The sequence below is a fragment of the Acartia tonsa genome, chromosome 10 (assembly GCF_053477335.1).
Source record: "Acartia tonsa isolate MP-2025a chromosome 10, ASM5347733v1, whole genome shotgun sequence".
Lineage (NCBI taxonomy): Eukaryota > Metazoa > Arthropoda > Copepoda > Calanoida > Acartiidae > Acartia > Acartia tonsa.
The window spans coordinates 3,576,805-3,595,241 of NC_137269.1; the positions used below are offsets into that span (position 1 = coordinate 3,576,805).

An 18,437-nucleotide genomic window follows, 5' to 3' on the forward strand; every position below is an offset into this window, starting at 1 on the left:
AGAGGTACACTTATAAAACAAAATATGCATTTTTTTTGGATGTTATCATCATATTTGCAGAAAAATTTAAAATCGGCCTCCAGGTTCAGGTGCTGCAGGCCTCCAGGTACACTCTGGACAGGTAAAAATCAAATTTTTTTATTTGAACAGTTACAGGTACACTCATAAAACAAAATATGCATCTTTTTGGATGTTATCATCATATTTGCAGAAATATTTAAAATCGGCCTCCAGGTTCAGGTGCTGCAGGCCTATAGGTACACTCGAGACAGGTAAAGATTAAAATTTTTTATTTGAAGAGTTACAGGTACACTTATAAAACAAGATATGCATCTTTTTGGATGTTATCATCATACTTGCTGAAAAATTTAAAATCAGCCTCCAGGTTCTGGTGCTGCAGGCCTCCAGGTACACTCTGGAAAGGTAAAAATTAAAATTATTTATTTGAAGAGTTACAGGTACACTTATTAAACCAAATATGCATCTTTTTGGATGTTATTACCATATTTGAAGAAAAAATGACAATTGGCCTCCAGGTTCAGGTGCTGCAGGCCTCCAGGAACACTCTGGATAGGAAAAAATTAAAATTTCTTATTTTAAGAGTTACAGGTACATTTATTAAACCAAATATGTATCTTTTTTGATGTTATCATCATATTTGCAGTTAAAATTAAAATCGGCCCCCGGGTTCAGGTGCTGCAGGCCTCCAGGTCCAGTCTAAACAGGTAAAAATTATAATTTCTTATTTAAAGAGTTAGAGGCACACTTATAAAACTAAATATGCGTGATTTTGGATGTTATTATCATATTTAAAGATAAATTGACAATCGGCCTCCAGGTTCAGGTGATGCAGGCCTCCAGGTCCACTCTGAACAGTTAAAAATTATAATCTCTTATTTAAAGAATTAGAGGTACTTTTATTAAACCAAATATTTTTTTGATACTTTTGATATGCTGGTTGTCGCTAGCCAGTTAAAAAAGCCTAAATGGTTATTTTTGAATTTAGAGGAATGGGTTTAAAAAGAAAATGGCTAAATTATAATAATTTAGTATAATATAGTATTTAAGGCTTCGAAATGTGTTCCAGACAGGCTCTAGATGGCCTCCAGGGGCCTGCTGGACCGGTAAATTAAATGTGTAAAGGAAGGTATAGTATATAGAAAAAGATAAGAAACTTAAATAAAAAATTGAGCATGGAGGCCACCTTGAGCCTGTCTAAAGCACATCTAGGGACATTAAATAATATGTATTGTATTTGATAATGATATTTAACCATTTCCTATTTTATAACCTTTTCTCTAAATTCAAAAATTATGTATTAAGATTATTAGCTATCCTGCAGGCTCCTGGAAAAGGTTTACTTGATATATTTTGCTATTTTATTATATTTTAACAATTTTCTATTTAGAAACCTTTCCTCTAATATCAAAAAATACCTAAATAAGAAATTTTAAGTTTTACCTGTCCATAGTGTACCTGGAGGCCTGCAGCACCTGAACCTGGAGGCCGATTTTAAATTTTTCTGCAAATATGATGATAACATCCAAAAAGATGCATATTTTGTTTTATAAGTGTACCTGTAGCACTTCAAATAAGAAATTTTAATTTTTACCTGTCCAGAGTGTACCTGGAGGCCTGCAGCACCTGAACCTGGAAGCCGATTTTAAATTTTTCTGCAAATATGATGATAACATCCAAAAAGATGCATATTTAGTTTAATAAGTGTACCTGTAACTCTTCAAATAAAAATTTTTATTTTTTACCTGTCCAGAGTGTACTGGAGGCCTGCAGCACCTGAACCTGGAGGCTGATTTTAAATTTTTCTGCAAATATGATGATAGCATCCAAAAAGATGCATATTTTGTTTTATGAGTGTACCTGTAACTCTTCAAATAAGAAATTTTAATTTTTACCTGTCCAGAGTGAACCTGGAGGCCTGCAGCACCAGAACCTTGAGGCAGATTTTAAATTTTTCTGCAAATATGATGATAACATCCATAAAGATGCATATTTTGATTTATAAGTGTACCTGTAACTCTTCAAATAATAAATTTTAATTTTTACCTGTCCAGAGTGTACCTGGAGGCCTGCAGCACCTGAACCTGGAGGCCGATTTTAAATTTTTCTACAAATATGATGATAACATCTAAAAAGATGCATATTTAGTTTAATAAGTGTACCTGTAACTCTTCAAATAATAAATTTAGATTTTTACCTGTCCAGAGTGTACCTGGAGGCATGCACCACCTGAACCTGGAAGCCGATTTTAATTTTTTTTTGCAGATATGTTAATAACATTCAAAAAGAAGCATATTTTGTTTTATAAGTTGCTCTCTAACTCTTCAAACAAAATTTTAAAATTTTTTTACCTGTCCAGAAACGACCTTCCAGCCTGCAGCACCTGAACCTGGAGACCTATTCAAAAAATGATTAAATTTCCGTGAACTACTACCCAAAAGTAAACTTTTATCCTAAATAACCTATAATCTCAGATCGATACCTAGCCCACACAACACTGATTACGCGAAAGTGGCAAAACTTACCCCCCCCTTGTTTTAAACTGCTACTCTATAATTGATTTTATCTGTCTGTCAATTAATCTGTAAAATATGAATTTTTTGGCTGCCATCTGAGATAGACTGCTATTTTTTTTGGTGAAGACACCTATTACCAAATAGATCCACTTAGATTAAAACTAAAAACTTAATTGACTAACAGAACGCCTCTAGCATCTAGGGTTTTGGTAATCAATGGGCAGAACGAGATTAAATAGATAGCGTAAAACCATCTAAAGACTTAAATCTGAAAATAAACTAGCATAAAACCATCACTGGACCTATGTGAAGCATTCTTAAAAAAGAAAACCTAACACAAATATTCTTTTTATCGATTTTTACTATCTATTTTACTATTATTTTATACAATAAGTTCAGCATTTTATTGTTGCGCTTTTTTTGACAAATCATTTAATTTTAAAATAAGTTGTTAATCAGTTGTAAGAAGATAAGAATTTGTTTGTTTAAATAAATGAGAATTACAACATCAGTAAATACATTGTATATACATTCCTATCCTATTATGTAAAGTAGTAAGATTTTTTGTTTGTAGCAAAGTATCTCACTAATCACTGAACCGATATGGTTCTCTTTTACAGTGAAGCTTATTTTAGGTCCAGGGAAGGTTTTTAACTCTCCCAATATAAAACAACAACCCCCAAAAACTTTTTTTTCTTTTTAAATTTAAAATGAAAATGGTGTTGAGGTCGACTTCTTAATTCCCTCCCACCCTTCTTAAGTGTCCCTAGAGTCTTCTAGGGGCGTAGATGCTAGTATTATATAAAGTATTGGTGACTGCGCCCCTAGAGGACTCTAGGGGCACTTGAGGAGGGTAGGAGGAAGTCGAATCCCCAATAAATTTAGTTTTTTTTAGAAAAACTATTTTTTTGGGTGAAGCGGTTTCATTTTTTTCTAGGAGCGTTTTCTCTTGGGAGGGTAGTGGTTCCCTCCCCTAAATAGCTAAAATTTTCCTAGGACCTATGAGAAGTTATACTGTAAAGGAGAAACCTATCGGTTTAGGGGTTCCTCAACCTCCTCCTTAGTAGGCACTAGTAGCAGACAGGAAAGAACGGGACAATGGGCTTTTTATTTCACTTGTCCTCAAAGTTTTTATTTAAAGTTTTCATATTCGTTGCCTAAAAACTTTTAATGAATTTTGATTGGTTGATTTATCAAGTTGAATGTCCAAACGTTTCAACCAATATTCGTAACCTACAGAAGAGGGAATTTTGTGTATTATCATTGGGGATGTATATCAATTTATTGGCCATTTTCTTATCCCTCCACAAGAACTAATTAAGATACCTTAGATACTAATTAAAATAAAAAAAAGCCGAGAAAATCTTTATAAAGAATTAAGCAGTCTATATTTAATAGCAGCCGCTTTCGCTACACAGTTTGAAATATAAGGAATACAGACGACCAATTTGAATTTTTCTACTTTTTGCTAAAATTTTTAATTTATATCAATTCTTTCTTTTTATAAAGCTTATAAGTAATTTTTTAAAAGTATTAATTTATAATTTTTATTCTTACTTAATGGATTGTAAAGCTATAATATTTTATTTTATTTTATAAAACAAAGAGATGAATCAGAATTTGATTAGAAAGCGTAAATTTTTATTAACAGTGCTCGCCTAATATTGCATTTTTTTAACGGCTGCAATGGATATAGAATACGTGGATTTTTTGACAGGGGAATTTTCGTCGTCAATTTAGGTTGTTAATTAAGTCCTCAGATATTGGTCATTACATTCCTCCAAGGTGAGTTACGGGGATGGAGTAAATCATAAAATAAAACTAGAATTAGAGTAAGGGAAAGAAATCTTTACAGAACACATTTTGTTGGATAAAAATCATGATTATGAAAAACTTACTATTACTAACTCTGACTAATATTGTATTTTTCATCTGATTCATTTTCTAAATCAAAAGTTACATTTAGAAAAGAGAAGCTTTTCTACACTGTCCGTCTGTACCTAACGGATGGCTTCTGTCATTAATTTAGAAAAGGCATGTTATTAAGTTTTCTAATCTGACATGATGATTTAGAAAGCGTAGCAACTCTACAAACATTGCCAGAAATTCCGTATGTCAAAATAATAAATGTTTCTTTAAAAGAATTGTTGAGGAAATATATAAAGCATAGGTATATAAAATAATAGTTATTTTTCGCATCGGATTATAAACATCTTATCCGCGGATATAAAAATGTACAATTATCAGATCAAAACCAGTTTTTTTTAGACCGAGATGCCGAAAGAAGGGCTAAAAAATCTAATTTTCCGTATTGCTGAGAACCGAATATTAATCGGTTTTGATTGAATACGGGACAGTTATTATATTTTCAATCTGTTTCTATTTAATTACACTATTCTAAGAAATAAACATTTGTATTGTATCGATATTTAGAAATCATCTTCGAGTCATTTCGATTCCTATAGAAGTGAAGTAAATCAAGAAATATTTACTTTGTCGTGAATAAGAGATCGGGTTATCTATCTATCTATATTATTTATTTAGGTATCTGCCTATCTATCTATCTATCTATCTATCTATCTATCTATCCATCTATCCATCTATCTATCTATCCATCTATCTATCTATCCATCTATCCATCTATCCATCTATCCATCTATCTATCTATCCATCTATCTATCTACACATCTATCCATCCATATATCTGAGAATGCAGAATAAACAAACATATGTGCATAAATAATGCAAATGAGAACGAGTCCAACAAAAATGGTATTTCTTCACATTAGCATATTTTTTAAAAAAGTACACCCAAACAAAGGACGTCTAAGCTTTTTATTGTGTGGGGGGGGGGTGATGGGTAAATAGGAGGTTGCAAAGTTTGATGGGGGTAATTAATCATTTACCCCACCTATGGACGTGTATGACTCAAACTCATTAAAGATGAACTTATTATAAGTATTGGGTGCCTTGCGAGCACAAAACCCCTCCCCCCTCCTTCTATTTGTATCCCTGTGGGCCCTGGGGCCTATACCTGCGGTCATCTAACCCTGCAGATACCTAACCTATATACTAGACCTAGTTAAAACATAAACACACAAAAGACTACCCCCCCTTATTTTTAAATAAATTGAAAATAAGAAGGAGGGAGGTAGGCGGTTCTGTGCTTGACAAGGCACTTTGATTTATTGCAAATAAAGGGTGTTAAAATTTTTTTAAAATTGCGCGGCTTGTGTTAATACTAGAAAAATGGGCAATTTAAATTTTAAAAATGTACACATTTCTTTTTGCGCATTCTATACTATAATCTTTGATGATTTACTCGCAAGTCAAGTTTTAAGTCAATTAGGACATTTTACCACGTAACTCCCTAACTATATGTAGCACAGGAATCGTTTTTTATATTTCCAAAAACTAGAGCTCATGGAGATTCTAATGGTATGCATAACTTATTTTCTACTACTAACACAATTCGCGCAATTTCAACTTAAAAAAGGTTTGAATTTTTTGCACACCCTTTAATAAAATTGTTTGGCTAACTTTATATTAATTTTGTATATGTTTTAGGCTTTTCAGAATAGTTCTATATCCAAGAATATGACTAGAGATGCTATTAACGTAAAATGTCAAAATTTTCTACATTTTTAAAACTCCACAAAAGGTGATGAAAAAATACAAGATAGATATTGGCAAAGTCAAACGTTTAAAATAAAACCACATTTGTTTAAAAATACTTTTCTTGTGAGAAAAATAATTGATGTACCCTTTTAATTTTAGAATTTAACCCCCCAAAAATTTTTAAACCCACAAAAATTTATTTTTAAACAAGAAAAAAAATACAAAACAAAAAAAAGATCAGACAATAAATTGATATACATCCCCAATGAGGATAAAAAAGATTAACCCCTCTGTAGATTATAATTATTGGTTGAAAAGTTTTGACACTACTAGGTTTGAAAACCAATCCAAATTCAGTACCCATAGTTGGGTCAACGAAAAAATAACGTGTTATTAAAACCTTGGATACCAGTGTAATAAACAGCCCAATGTCCCCTCCCTCCCAGAAAAATGGCCATTCCTAGCCCCCTGTGAATAAACAAAACAGTTTAAGAATGTTGGGTTCCAAATTTGTCAATAAAAACAAGTTCGCTAAGCGTCCATAGTGGCGGAGATATAAAAAATAATGAATATAACATGCATGGCTACAATGACATAGAAATTTTTAAAAGCGAAGCTTTTCTATAATTACGGTCGGTCCGTCCGTCCGTCCGTACGTCCGTCACGGATAGCTTTTTTTTGTTAATTTAGACATGTTAGAATTGTCCTATCGATTTCAAATTTTGCATGGTGATTCATTTAGTAGTTAGGTACGATTTAGAAAGCGTAGCAACTCTATAATCATTACCAAAATGTCCGTACGTCCATTTTAAACATGTTGATTTTTTTACTTTTTTAAATAGCTTTTTTCGTTAATTTAGGCATGTTAGAATTGTCCTATCGATTTCAAATTTTGCATGGTGATTCCTGTAATAGTTAGGTACAAGTTAGAAACGTAGCAACTCTATAATCATTACCAGAATATCTGTACGTCCATTTTAAACATGTTAATTTTTTTACATTTTTAACAACAAATTTGTATTTGCCCTAATTATCCGATTGGTCTGATTTTTGGTATACTGATTCCTGGGACAACAAAGTACAATATTATAAGCGAAGCAACTCTATAATCAAGTTTTAAAAATGTAAGTATGTCCATAATCATTATCCTGTATCAAGCAGTTTTTTAACAAATTTACTTACAATTTTGCTTTGACTCTTATACATTCTCATTCTGATTATTCAGTTCTGACATTATACAAATGTTAATGTCCGTTTGTCGTACCGTTTCAGAGCTTCGCTTTTATGGATGTTGTCATCCTTGTTTTTTGTCAATTTAGGTTGTTATAATAGTCCTCAGTTAATGGTCAGCTCGTTTCTTCAGTAGAGGAGAGGTTGGGGTAAAAAGGTCTAACTGAATGACTTTTTAGGTATAAATTAGATTTCCATTTATTTTTTTTGTGGGGGCTAGATTGAACCATTTCACCACCTGTCACAGAAGAAGACACTATGAAAAGTAGAATGATGTTCGTCAGAATAAAGTAAAAGATCTTATTAACCGCTGGACCAATTGGGCTCTGCTTTTAATGAATCATACCTAATGGTAATACAAAAGTTTAAGATTTTTTTACTTTGGGGTTGGTAAAACCCCCATATTGAAAAAAAGGATAGTTAAATAGATATTGTGACAGGAGAATATTTGTCGTCAATTTAGGTTGCTAACATAGTCCTCAGATATTAACAAATACGTTCCTCCATTGCATTGTCAGGGGGGGGGGGGAAGTCATAAGAAGAAGGGAATGGGGAGTAATGTTATATTAGCCAGCTGGGAGAAACATATTATCAGGGTGTGCAAAAATCTCTCACAATATCCACTTATTTATATCCATTGGAAGACGAACATTTATTTAGAATTGCTACGCATCTAAGAAATGTTGAAACAACGGACAAATGTCAATAACTAAGATAGAATGGAGATAAATTCAAATAGGAATAGATAGATAGATAGAAGAAAGAAAGATAGATAGAAGATAGAAAGATAGATAATAGATAGAAAGATAGATAGATAGATAGATAGATAGATAGATAGATAGATAGATAGATAGATAGATAGATAGATAGATAGATAGATAGATAGATAGATAGATAGATAGATAGATAGATAGATAGATAGATAGATAGATAGATAGATAGATAGATAGATAGATAGATAGATAGATAGATAGATAGATAGATAGATAGATAGATATATAGATAGATAGATAGATAGATAGATAGATAGATAGATAGATAGATAGGTAGATAGATATCCTAAAATATATAAAGTAGTAAAATTTTAGGTCTGAATCTTAGGATTTTAGAAAATGCTGGCCCACATTGGTTGCACTTTTCTGGGAAGCTTTATAAATGTCTTGGGATGGTTTTAGGCTATTTTTTACCTCCCCGGCTCTCCCTTATAATCTAAGGGCGAAGCAACCACCTAGTCTTATAATGTAAAGTAGTAAGTTTTTTTTGTCTAAAGCTTACGATTTCTATAACCAATTGAAATCTCTATTTGATGGAAGCTTCAGCCATTAAATTCTATATTTCAGTCTTTAGTTGGTTTTAGGATGTTATTTTGCCTTTCCCTCCACCGTAACCAATACAGAGATCACGAGGCTATGGGGGCAACCGCTAGTCATTTATATTAGTTTTTTATCACATTGTATTATAGACAGCATTCCGCGGATATTAACATTAAAAATTATAAGTTGGGTCCGAGGGGCTGAAGGCCCGGTCTAACAAAACTGGTATTAATTTTATGATTTTCATTTTGTTTTGTGGAAAATTGTCTGTAATACGATGCTATACATGATTTTTATGTACAGCTAAGAACTGGTTCTAATCCAGCGGATATTAAACGGTTTCGAAGCCATACTGGAAACAACTATTTCTCATTTAAAATTATTCAGGGATGCACAAAAAAAACAATTAAAACAGAATTTAATTTTGGAAAACAGTTGGCTTCGAAGAATAGGAAATAATTCACTTGCATACGTATAATACAAATCAGAGCGATGTCTTTCTGCCCGTTTGCCTGTCCGTCCGTTTGTCAATTGGTCTGTCTGTTTGTTCGTCCCTCTGTCTGTTAGTATGTCCGTCCGAGAGTCCATCTGTCTGTCAGTATATATGTAATATGTTTGTACCTATGTTTGTAAGTATGTCTGTCTGTCCGTCCTTTGTATGTATATATGCCTGTCTGTCTAACTGTTATCTAAGTATTTGTCTAACTTTCCATCTGAATGTCTGTCCTAAATACCGGCATGACCGTCCGTCATTGCGCTGCAAGCATTAAAAAAAATCAAAAAGCTTGGACGTCCTTGTTCAGACGGTTGTCCTATGTTAATATTTGTATAGCAGAAAGTCAACACTTTTAAGATCACTATAATTATGAAGTCATCCATATGAATGGATATAGAATATACGTGGATATTATGACAGGGGAAAAATGTCGTCAATTTAGTTTGCTAACGTGGATATCTCTTATTGGTAAGTTCGTTCATCCACTAAGAGGGGAGGTTTTAAGGGTAAAGAGATTGGATTGGGGATATCATTATTTAAGCCAGCTAAAAGTTTCAAATATTATAAACATGGAAATCTGGTGTAAGATCCAAGTAATAACACATCCATTTAAATATGACACATTAAGCTTTCATTTTAATAACAATTAACCACACCTTTTAATTACAATTTACATAACCTTTTTTTTTTATCCCAAGACGCCCATTTTTTACGTGGAGGGAGTGGACATTGGACTATTAAAAATGGTCGTGTCAAAATTTTCATAGTTCTTACATTCGTTAGATTAAAAACTTAAAAACGGACAGACAATGCAATCCTTTTAGTTTTATAAAAGGATTCTAAGCTTTGCTTTGCTTGATATTATAATATTTGATTTTTTTCCTTTTGATTTTAATAAATATTTGACAAATATTGTAAGTAAATAACTGACTATGACATTTGCGTAAGAAATTACCATTTAAGCAGTTTTAAAGTTTAAGTAAGAAAACTTTTTTAATGCTTAAAGTGACAATCAATATATAACTACTTGGATGTTGCACCAGATTTTCATTTACTCTCATTAGGTTATACTCCCAGCTGGCTAAAATAACGATATCCTCCATCCACCCCTTTTACCCATCCTCTCGACTCCTACTGGTTGAAAGCACTGATCAATAAATGAGGTCTATAATACCAACCTAAATTTGTCAATATATCCACGTATTATATATCCATTAAAGTGACGGACGTACGGAAATAGCCAAATAATATAGTAGCTTCGCTAATAAATATTAAATTACCTTCGATGAAAACAAAAACCATAAATGAAATGATACTACAAAAAAAATCTGCGACTAATTTGCATAAAAATCCGCAAAGCAAATACTACGTAACAAAATCACAATTTTTTTTCACGCCAAGCAAATTCTGTTTTTATATTGTTTTTATTCAAAAGTAAGTTTTTAACTAAAATTCACTGTGTCTTAAATCTTTATACTTTTTTTTGTTTATTAATGTGTATTTTCTTTTTATATGCTGTAGTTAGAACTGATAAAAATGTTTATTTTATGCGTCACGGACTTAAAAACATTGACATCCTTCTTACTACACATCTAATACACAACTGAGAGAGACTAAGTTACACTACACTGCAGTTGAGCTGTTGGTTGTTGCAATAGATGTAATACCCCAGATGGTCAATCGATTACAAAAAAAAATCCGTTAAACTTAAATACAAATTTCTAGCGGACTAAAATTTAGTTTTGGATTATGGAAAGAAACCGAGGTAGCTGGTTTCGTCGTATTTTCACAGAAGCTTTTCTCCTAGCCCCTGCGGGGGAATATAACCCAGTGGGATAATCACTAACATTTACCTAACCTAACCTAAACTAAAATAGCTTATCAAAAGCTAAAATGCAAAGACGACGAAACCTGCTACTTCATTTTCATTCCATGATCCTTATTTTTAATTTAATCACATATATTAAAATCAAATAATACGCTTGGCGACGTTTTGGGGCGGTATAATTTACCGAAGCAAAGCGTTATCTTATAAAAGTGAGCAATTCAAAGCTCACTTATTATATTAATTAAATATTAAAAAATAACTGACATTACGTTCTAAAAAAATGTACTCTTCTAGATAATAATGTGGTCAGATAGTTCTAACACTGAATTCCTATTGGCCCACTGGAATGATAAAGGATCTACACTTTTTTATCTATTGTTGTTGCGCCTTAAAATTTAGTGTACTAAGAACTTTTAATGCCAACACAATCACAATACGATTTGATCCTATATTTTACTTAAAAATATTGTTATATTACATAATATAACTATGAAACCATTTTTATGTTAAGTATAAGTATTGGTGTTTTACTAAAGTGTTCATAAATTTAAGCTACATTATTAAATTTTAGCAAAACTTTTATAATTATAATCTTCAAAAAAATCAAAGATTTGGAAAGTTATTTAGTGGGTGGTAATGGGATTTTTGCCACCCTGAAAACTTACTTTTTGCCCCCCCCCCTTCCCAATCTTCTTCCTATAAATAATCTAACCAATAATTACCAGGGAGGGAGGGGACATTTGGTTGTTAATTACACTAGCACCCAAAGTTTATAAAAACACGTTTTCTTATTCGTTGACTCAAAATCTTTGGGTACTTATTAAAACTAGTAGTATCCAAAAGTTTCAACCAATAATTTTGATCTACATATATAATCTGACTGAAGATATCTATGTAAATCAATTTCACCATGAATTTAATTTTACCCCCTTTCCAATATACAGTTGCTCCGCATTCTAAATTTTAACTCTTATATAATTATACAAATGTAGAATTAATTTGACTTCTATCCGTAACAATCGATATAATATTACTTGGATGTTGCACCAGATTTTCTTGTACTCTAATAAAGGGATCCTTGCAGCTGGCTAAAACAAAGATACCCCCACCCATTCTTTTGCTGTTTTATCTGAATTAGCAGTGAAATAAAATTGAGTAAAAATGAAAGACAGACAAAAAAAAGAAAGAAAGAAAGAGAAGAAAAATGATAAAAGGGAGAGAAATAAGAAAACAAGGATGACATCATCAATAAGTAATGCAGCAAAAAAGTAAAAACCCAAACTATCTCCATTAATTACAATCTACAGACAGAGTGTTTAATTTTCTTTATCTTAATGTTGAAGATCATTATACAGCAGTGGCGTGTAGAAGGGAGATTTACGCTCTTAAAATTGGAATAAGAAATACCTGCTGACACCATTTTCACCCCCTAATAATTTCTCACATCCCTGTTGGGTACTTTGCAAGTCACTATTCATTGTCTACTAGCGGTATGCCTCTAGAGGCATTTAGGGACAATTAAGGGTAGGAAGGGGGGAGGGAGTTGGACCCTACACTTTCGATTTTAGTTTAAAGCAAAGTATTTTTTTTGGTGGGGGGGATTGTCGGAATTTTTTTCTGGTATGAATTGCATCAAGATTCCTGGGGAAAATAGGAACTTATAACTCTAGCTTTTTTAGTAGCAAAGCTACTCTATAATCTGAAATGTCCTTCTGTCCGTCCGCCCATCTGTCCGTCTGAAACGTTCTGAGGGATTTTCTCAGCTCCTATAAAAGATAGAAGGCTGAAACTACTTGTCAACATTCCCATCAATATGGAGCATAATTAAGTATGAAAACATCAATAACGGTCGGACTGCTTTTAAACAGATTTTTAGCTTTTCATTTTGCAAAACTAATTTTCTCGGCCCCTGTAAAAGATAGAAGGCTGAAACTTTTTGTCAATATTTTCATGAAAATGGAGCATAATCAAGTATAAAACATTAACAACAGTTGGGCTGCTTTTAAGCCACTTTTTAACCGCTTTTACTGTTTACAACTGATTTTCTAGGCTCCTGTAAAAGATAGAAAGATGAAACTTCTTGTCAATGTTTACATAAATAAGGAGCATAATTAAGTATAACACATCAATAGCGGTCAGACTGCTTTTCACCAGCTTTTACTTTTTAAAACAGATTTTCTCGGCTCATACAAAAGATACATGGCTAAAAATTCTTGCCAATATTCACTTTTTTATGCTCCATAATTAGGTATAAAAAATCTATATTAGTCTAACTGCATAAAAGCAGCTTTTTATCTGCTTTTCTTTTTAAAACTTTCAGACATCAACCTTAATTTTTTAAGATTTCATGATTTTAAGTTTTTGCATATTTATTTGCTTAAATATCATCTTCTTTTGTTTGTTATGATAACAGTTAATCTGCTCTATAACTCAATTTGTCTGTTTGTCTATTTTATAATAGATTTTGTGCTTCGCTACTAATGGATGTTGTCATCCTTGTTTCTAAATCTAGGTAAACAATATCAATAGTTATACATTAAGATTTCATTGGTATAAAATGAACCTAGTAATAGTGTCTAACATTTTATTTTGGTGACGTAACAAAAATTGAAGGATGAGAGGTGAGGTGGGAAAGGAAACCCCTAAAAAAGAGATGGATTTTTGTTACGTCACAAAGATAAAAAGTTAGACACTATTACTAGGTTCGTAAAAATTCATACTGATCCTACTGATGATTAAAATTGTTGGTGAAAAAGTTTGAACAATGTTAGTTTACACAACACTGTTTTTTTTAACTCAACTAATAACAGAAAGTGTTTGTAAAAATGTTTAGAACCAGTATAATTTACAATTTAATGTCCCTACTCTTTATTCAAGCAATGTCCAATGTTGATAAACAAAAGTACTCCTTCTGTAGATTAAAATTATTGGATGTAAAGTTTAGGCACTACTTGTTTGGAACCAACCAATTAAAATTTTAAAAAGTACCCAAAGTTTTTTTAGTCAACGAACAAGATAACGTTGTCATAACACTTTGGTAATTTACAGTCCAATGTCTCCTACCTACCTGATAAAACATATAAAACAAGGGTGACAACATCCATAAAAGCGAAGCTCTGAAACGGTAGGACAGACGAACATTAACTTTTGTAGAGTGTCAGAACTGAACAAAAATTTGATGCTGCAAAAATACAGGATAATATTTATGGACATACTAACATTTTCAGGACTTGATTTTAGAGTTGCTTCACTCATAATATTGTAATTTGTTGTCCTAGGAATCAGTATTCTAAAAATCATACCAAATGGATAATGAAATTACATAAAAATGTATTGTTATAAAAATCAACATGTTTAAAATGGACGCACGGACATTCTTGTAACGATTATAGAGCCGCTACGCTTTTAAAATCACCATTCAATGTTTAAAATCGATAGGACCATTAACATGCGTAAATAACAAAAAAGAGCCAACCGTTAAACGTAAAAATATAACCATTACAGACGGACAGACGGACGTACAGACGGACCGAATATAATTACAGAAAGGCCTCGCTTTTACCAATTTTTTCTTACTTCTAAGAATCACGAAACCTTTTTATCATAGTTGAATGAGTTAAAATATTGGAATGCAATTGATGAGAAGCTTTTTGTATGTCAAAGGCAGGTTTTAGCCTATTCTCAGGATGAGTTTGAGTAAGGCTACCTTGCGTTTTCCCTCAAAGTACCTTGTTGAGCACATAAATCCTTTCCACCTTATTTTTAAAACAAATTGAAAAAGGGAAGAAGATATTTTTTGTATGATTGTTCATTACTCTTGGTTAGGTTAAGTTAGGTCATATTGGGCCCTGCAATATTAGGGCACCGCAAGTACAGGCCCCGCAGGGTTCATGATTTAGGCTAAAATAAAAAAATTTTTAAAATATTTTTCTCTGTGATTTACCTTACATTAGGTTCAGATTATACCAACAACGAAATTAATTCGGGAAAAAATCACAAAACCGATACGTAATTTTCAGCTTTCGTTGGTGGGCAATACTGTATTACCTTTATATCTGCCCCCAAGTATTATTATGATTTATTTCTCTTTGTGGTTATATCTTATTTCTTGGTTAAGTTAGGTTTTATTAGGTACAGGGTAGCCCCGCGGGTGGAGATAATACAGATTCATACATTTTCGGTTACCTTTATATTTAAGACTAGCGGCTACGCCCCTAGGGGCCTCTAGTGGCACTTTAAATGTTTTTGTTTGTTAAAGTCTCTACGATAATTCTTTATTTTACGATACCTCTTTATGTTACGTTGAAGTCTATTTAAAAAAATCGATATTTTTTTTTGTCATTTCTCTTGGGAGGGTGGTGGTACCCTCCCCCAAAATAGTTATAAACCTTCCTGGGACCCATGAGAATCTACCCTGTTAAGGAGAACCCGATCGGCTTAGTATAGCGGTTAGCGAGATCCTTCGGTACAGACACACAAACATCCTGTTACTTTAGTATAAGGATATATTTAGACAATAAAATTCAGCTTTACTGTCATAGATGCGTTCGTCCTTGCTTTATGTTTGGTAATTTCAGAGAGGGAGGAGACATTGGACTGTAAATTATACTAGTACCCAAAGTTTTGATCTACATAGGAGGAAATTTAGGATTTATATCAACTTATTGTCTTATCCCTTAAGATCCCTGTTATTAGGAAATCCGAAGGATCTCGCTAACCACCGAACCTATATGGTTGGTAGCTTCTCATAGGTCCTGGGAAGGTTTATAACCATTTTGGGGGAGTATAACACCATGATAATGATAAACAAAATGATTCTTCTAACGATTAAATAATTGAGTAAAAAGTTTGGACACAAATAGTATCAAAATTTTCAAGCCAACGAATAAGATAACGTTGCTATAAAACTTTGGGTACTAGTGTAATTTACAGTCCATTGTCCCTCCCCCTTTCCCTTAAAAGAAATACAACATGATTGGTAAAATAAAAGTACTTCTGGTTTCTTCCAGTTTAAGTTTGGGGTGATTGCATTTCATGAGGTGTTAAGTAATAGGATGTCTGTCTGAATGTGTATAAAAAAGTTTATTTTACATAAGATTTATAAATTTTGTTAGCAAAGAAGTCAAATTAAATGTTTTCCAGTATGGCTTCGAAACCGATTAATAACCGCTGAACTAGAACCAGTTCTAAGCCGTACTAAAAAATCATGAAACGTATAACATTTAAGACAAGTTTCTGCGAAAAATAAAATAAAAATCATAAGAAAAATGGAATTAATCTTATGATTTTTAGTTTTACTCTCCGCGGAAAACTGTCTATAATACGATGAAAAAGGTTCAATGGAAAAGTAGGATGTGTAAGCATTGTAGTTGTAAGTATTTTGTGTATGGCTTTTTTAAAGGTATTTGAATTAATGGTGCTCTCTCTCAAAGTTCCAGTCGTGAATTGAACCCCCCCCCCCCCCAAGTTTTTTTTCAGTGTCAATTTCCATTGCAAATGTGGAGTTGCCAAAACGGTTATAAAACTTCCCTGGACCTATGCAGATGTGCTGAAAATGGATTGCCTATTTCTTCCCTAATTTCCAAAGTTGTACAGCAGATAAGAACGCTATTTTCAGATACTCCGGTCAAAGGGAAAAGCGATATACTGTATAAACGATTTATATATTATACAATTAAAAATTTTAATTTTTCTAATTTAATTTTTTTGAGTTTGAAGCTTTTTTAGCTAGTAGTAAATATTGAGAAGCTAGGTACACTTTCGGAAACTAAAATTCAGTACATCCTTCTGCAGCTTCCCTGTACTGTACAGATGAACTTTATATATCACACACACACAGACAGAGAGACATCCTGTTACTTATATACTGCAATATCATAAAGTTAAATTTATATAGAACTCGCCTCGCCCTTACGAAATGTAACATTCGTCTGAAGCGTGGTTTTTGAAGAGAATCTTCTCTATAAGCAGGACCAATATATAGTCAATTTCTAAGGTTATATCTTATATGTAGGACAAAGTATGAGGAGGGGGATAATAAAATTGTATAAAACACTCTCGATACTTTAATTTAAACATGATTACAGTTTTTTTGGTGTAAATATGTTTTTTTTTTTGGGGGGGGGGAAGCGCCACTTTACACCATTATACATGATTTTGTCAGGGATCTAGATAGATTAGACAATCGCCGATAAATTGCTGTACATCCCAGATGATTACACAAAAATAACCCATTCTATAAATTATAAATTTATAAATTATAACAAACATTGTACAGAAAGCAAGTAATAATTTATTTATTAGATTTTTAAAATCTTCAAAAATTTAGGGAATAAATCTTCCAAATTTAATTTTGCTTTTGGTTTGAGGTTTTATGTTTTTGTAGCGAAGCTACTCTATTATTCACTTTGTATGTCCGTCCGTCCGTCAGTGAGTCAGTAACGCAATGGGGGAAACGTGATATTCTCGGCTCCTGTTAAAAATAGAAATCTGAAATTTTTAGAAAAAAATTCCTATGCTTATCTAATCTATACATTGTTTTTCCTTCTGTCTGTTAATTGAGGTGCTAGATCGATTCCTAGATATTTACCTTTTCGTAATTTTCTCGACTCTTCTTTAAGAAAAACGACAGAAGTTTCATATTACCCTATTCCCTAATACCTAAGAAATATTGACCTATTCCTTTATTCCTGATTATATTACCCTATTCCTTTATCCCTGAGAAATATTGACCTATTACTTTATTTCTGATTATATTACCCTATTCCTTTATCCCTGAGAAATATTGATCTATTTCTTTATCCCAAAGAAGATTCTTTATCCCTGATTAAATTGACCTATTCCTTTATCCCTGAGTAATATTGACCTATTCCTTTATCCCCAATTATTTTGACCTATTCCTTTATCCCTGAATAAATTGGCATATTCCTTTATCCCTGATTAAATTGACCTTTCCCTTTATCCCTCAGAAATATTCACCCAATTCCTTTATTTCTGATTATATTACCCTATTCCTTTATCCCTTAGAAATATTTACCTATTCCTTTATTCCTGATTATATTGACCTTTTCCTTTATTGCTGAGTAATGTCAATTTATTCCTTTATTCCTGATTTAATCAAACTATTCCTGTATTCCTGAGCAATATTGACCTATTCCTTTATTCCTGATTATTTTAACCTATTCCTTTATCCCTGATTAAATTGACCTATTCCTTAATCCCTGAGTAATATTGATCTATTCCTTTATTCCTAAGAAATATTGACCTATTTCTTTATTCCTGATCATATCATCCTGTTCCTTTATCCCTGAAAAATATTGACCTATTCCATTATCCCTGATTAAATTGACCTATTCCTTTATTACTGATTAAATTGACCTTTTCCTTTATTCCTGATTAATATGACCTTTTCCTTTATC

At 32.3% G+C, this 18,437-nt stretch overlaps 1 protein-coding gene across 1 annotated transcript in view; it reads right to left on the reverse strand.

Annotated features, from left to right (window-relative positions):
• LOC145329195 (uncharacterized) overlaps positions 1–10,797 on the reverse strand; it is a 41,052-nt gene extending 30,255 nt beyond the window's left edge. The window contains exon 1 of the mRNA XM_080173238.1: positions 10,472–10,797. The gene's annotated coding sequence lies outside the window, so the exon portion shown is untranslated. The remainder of the gene's footprint in view (positions 1–10,471) is intronic.
• Positions 10,798–18,437: the final 7,640 nt, after the last annotated feature.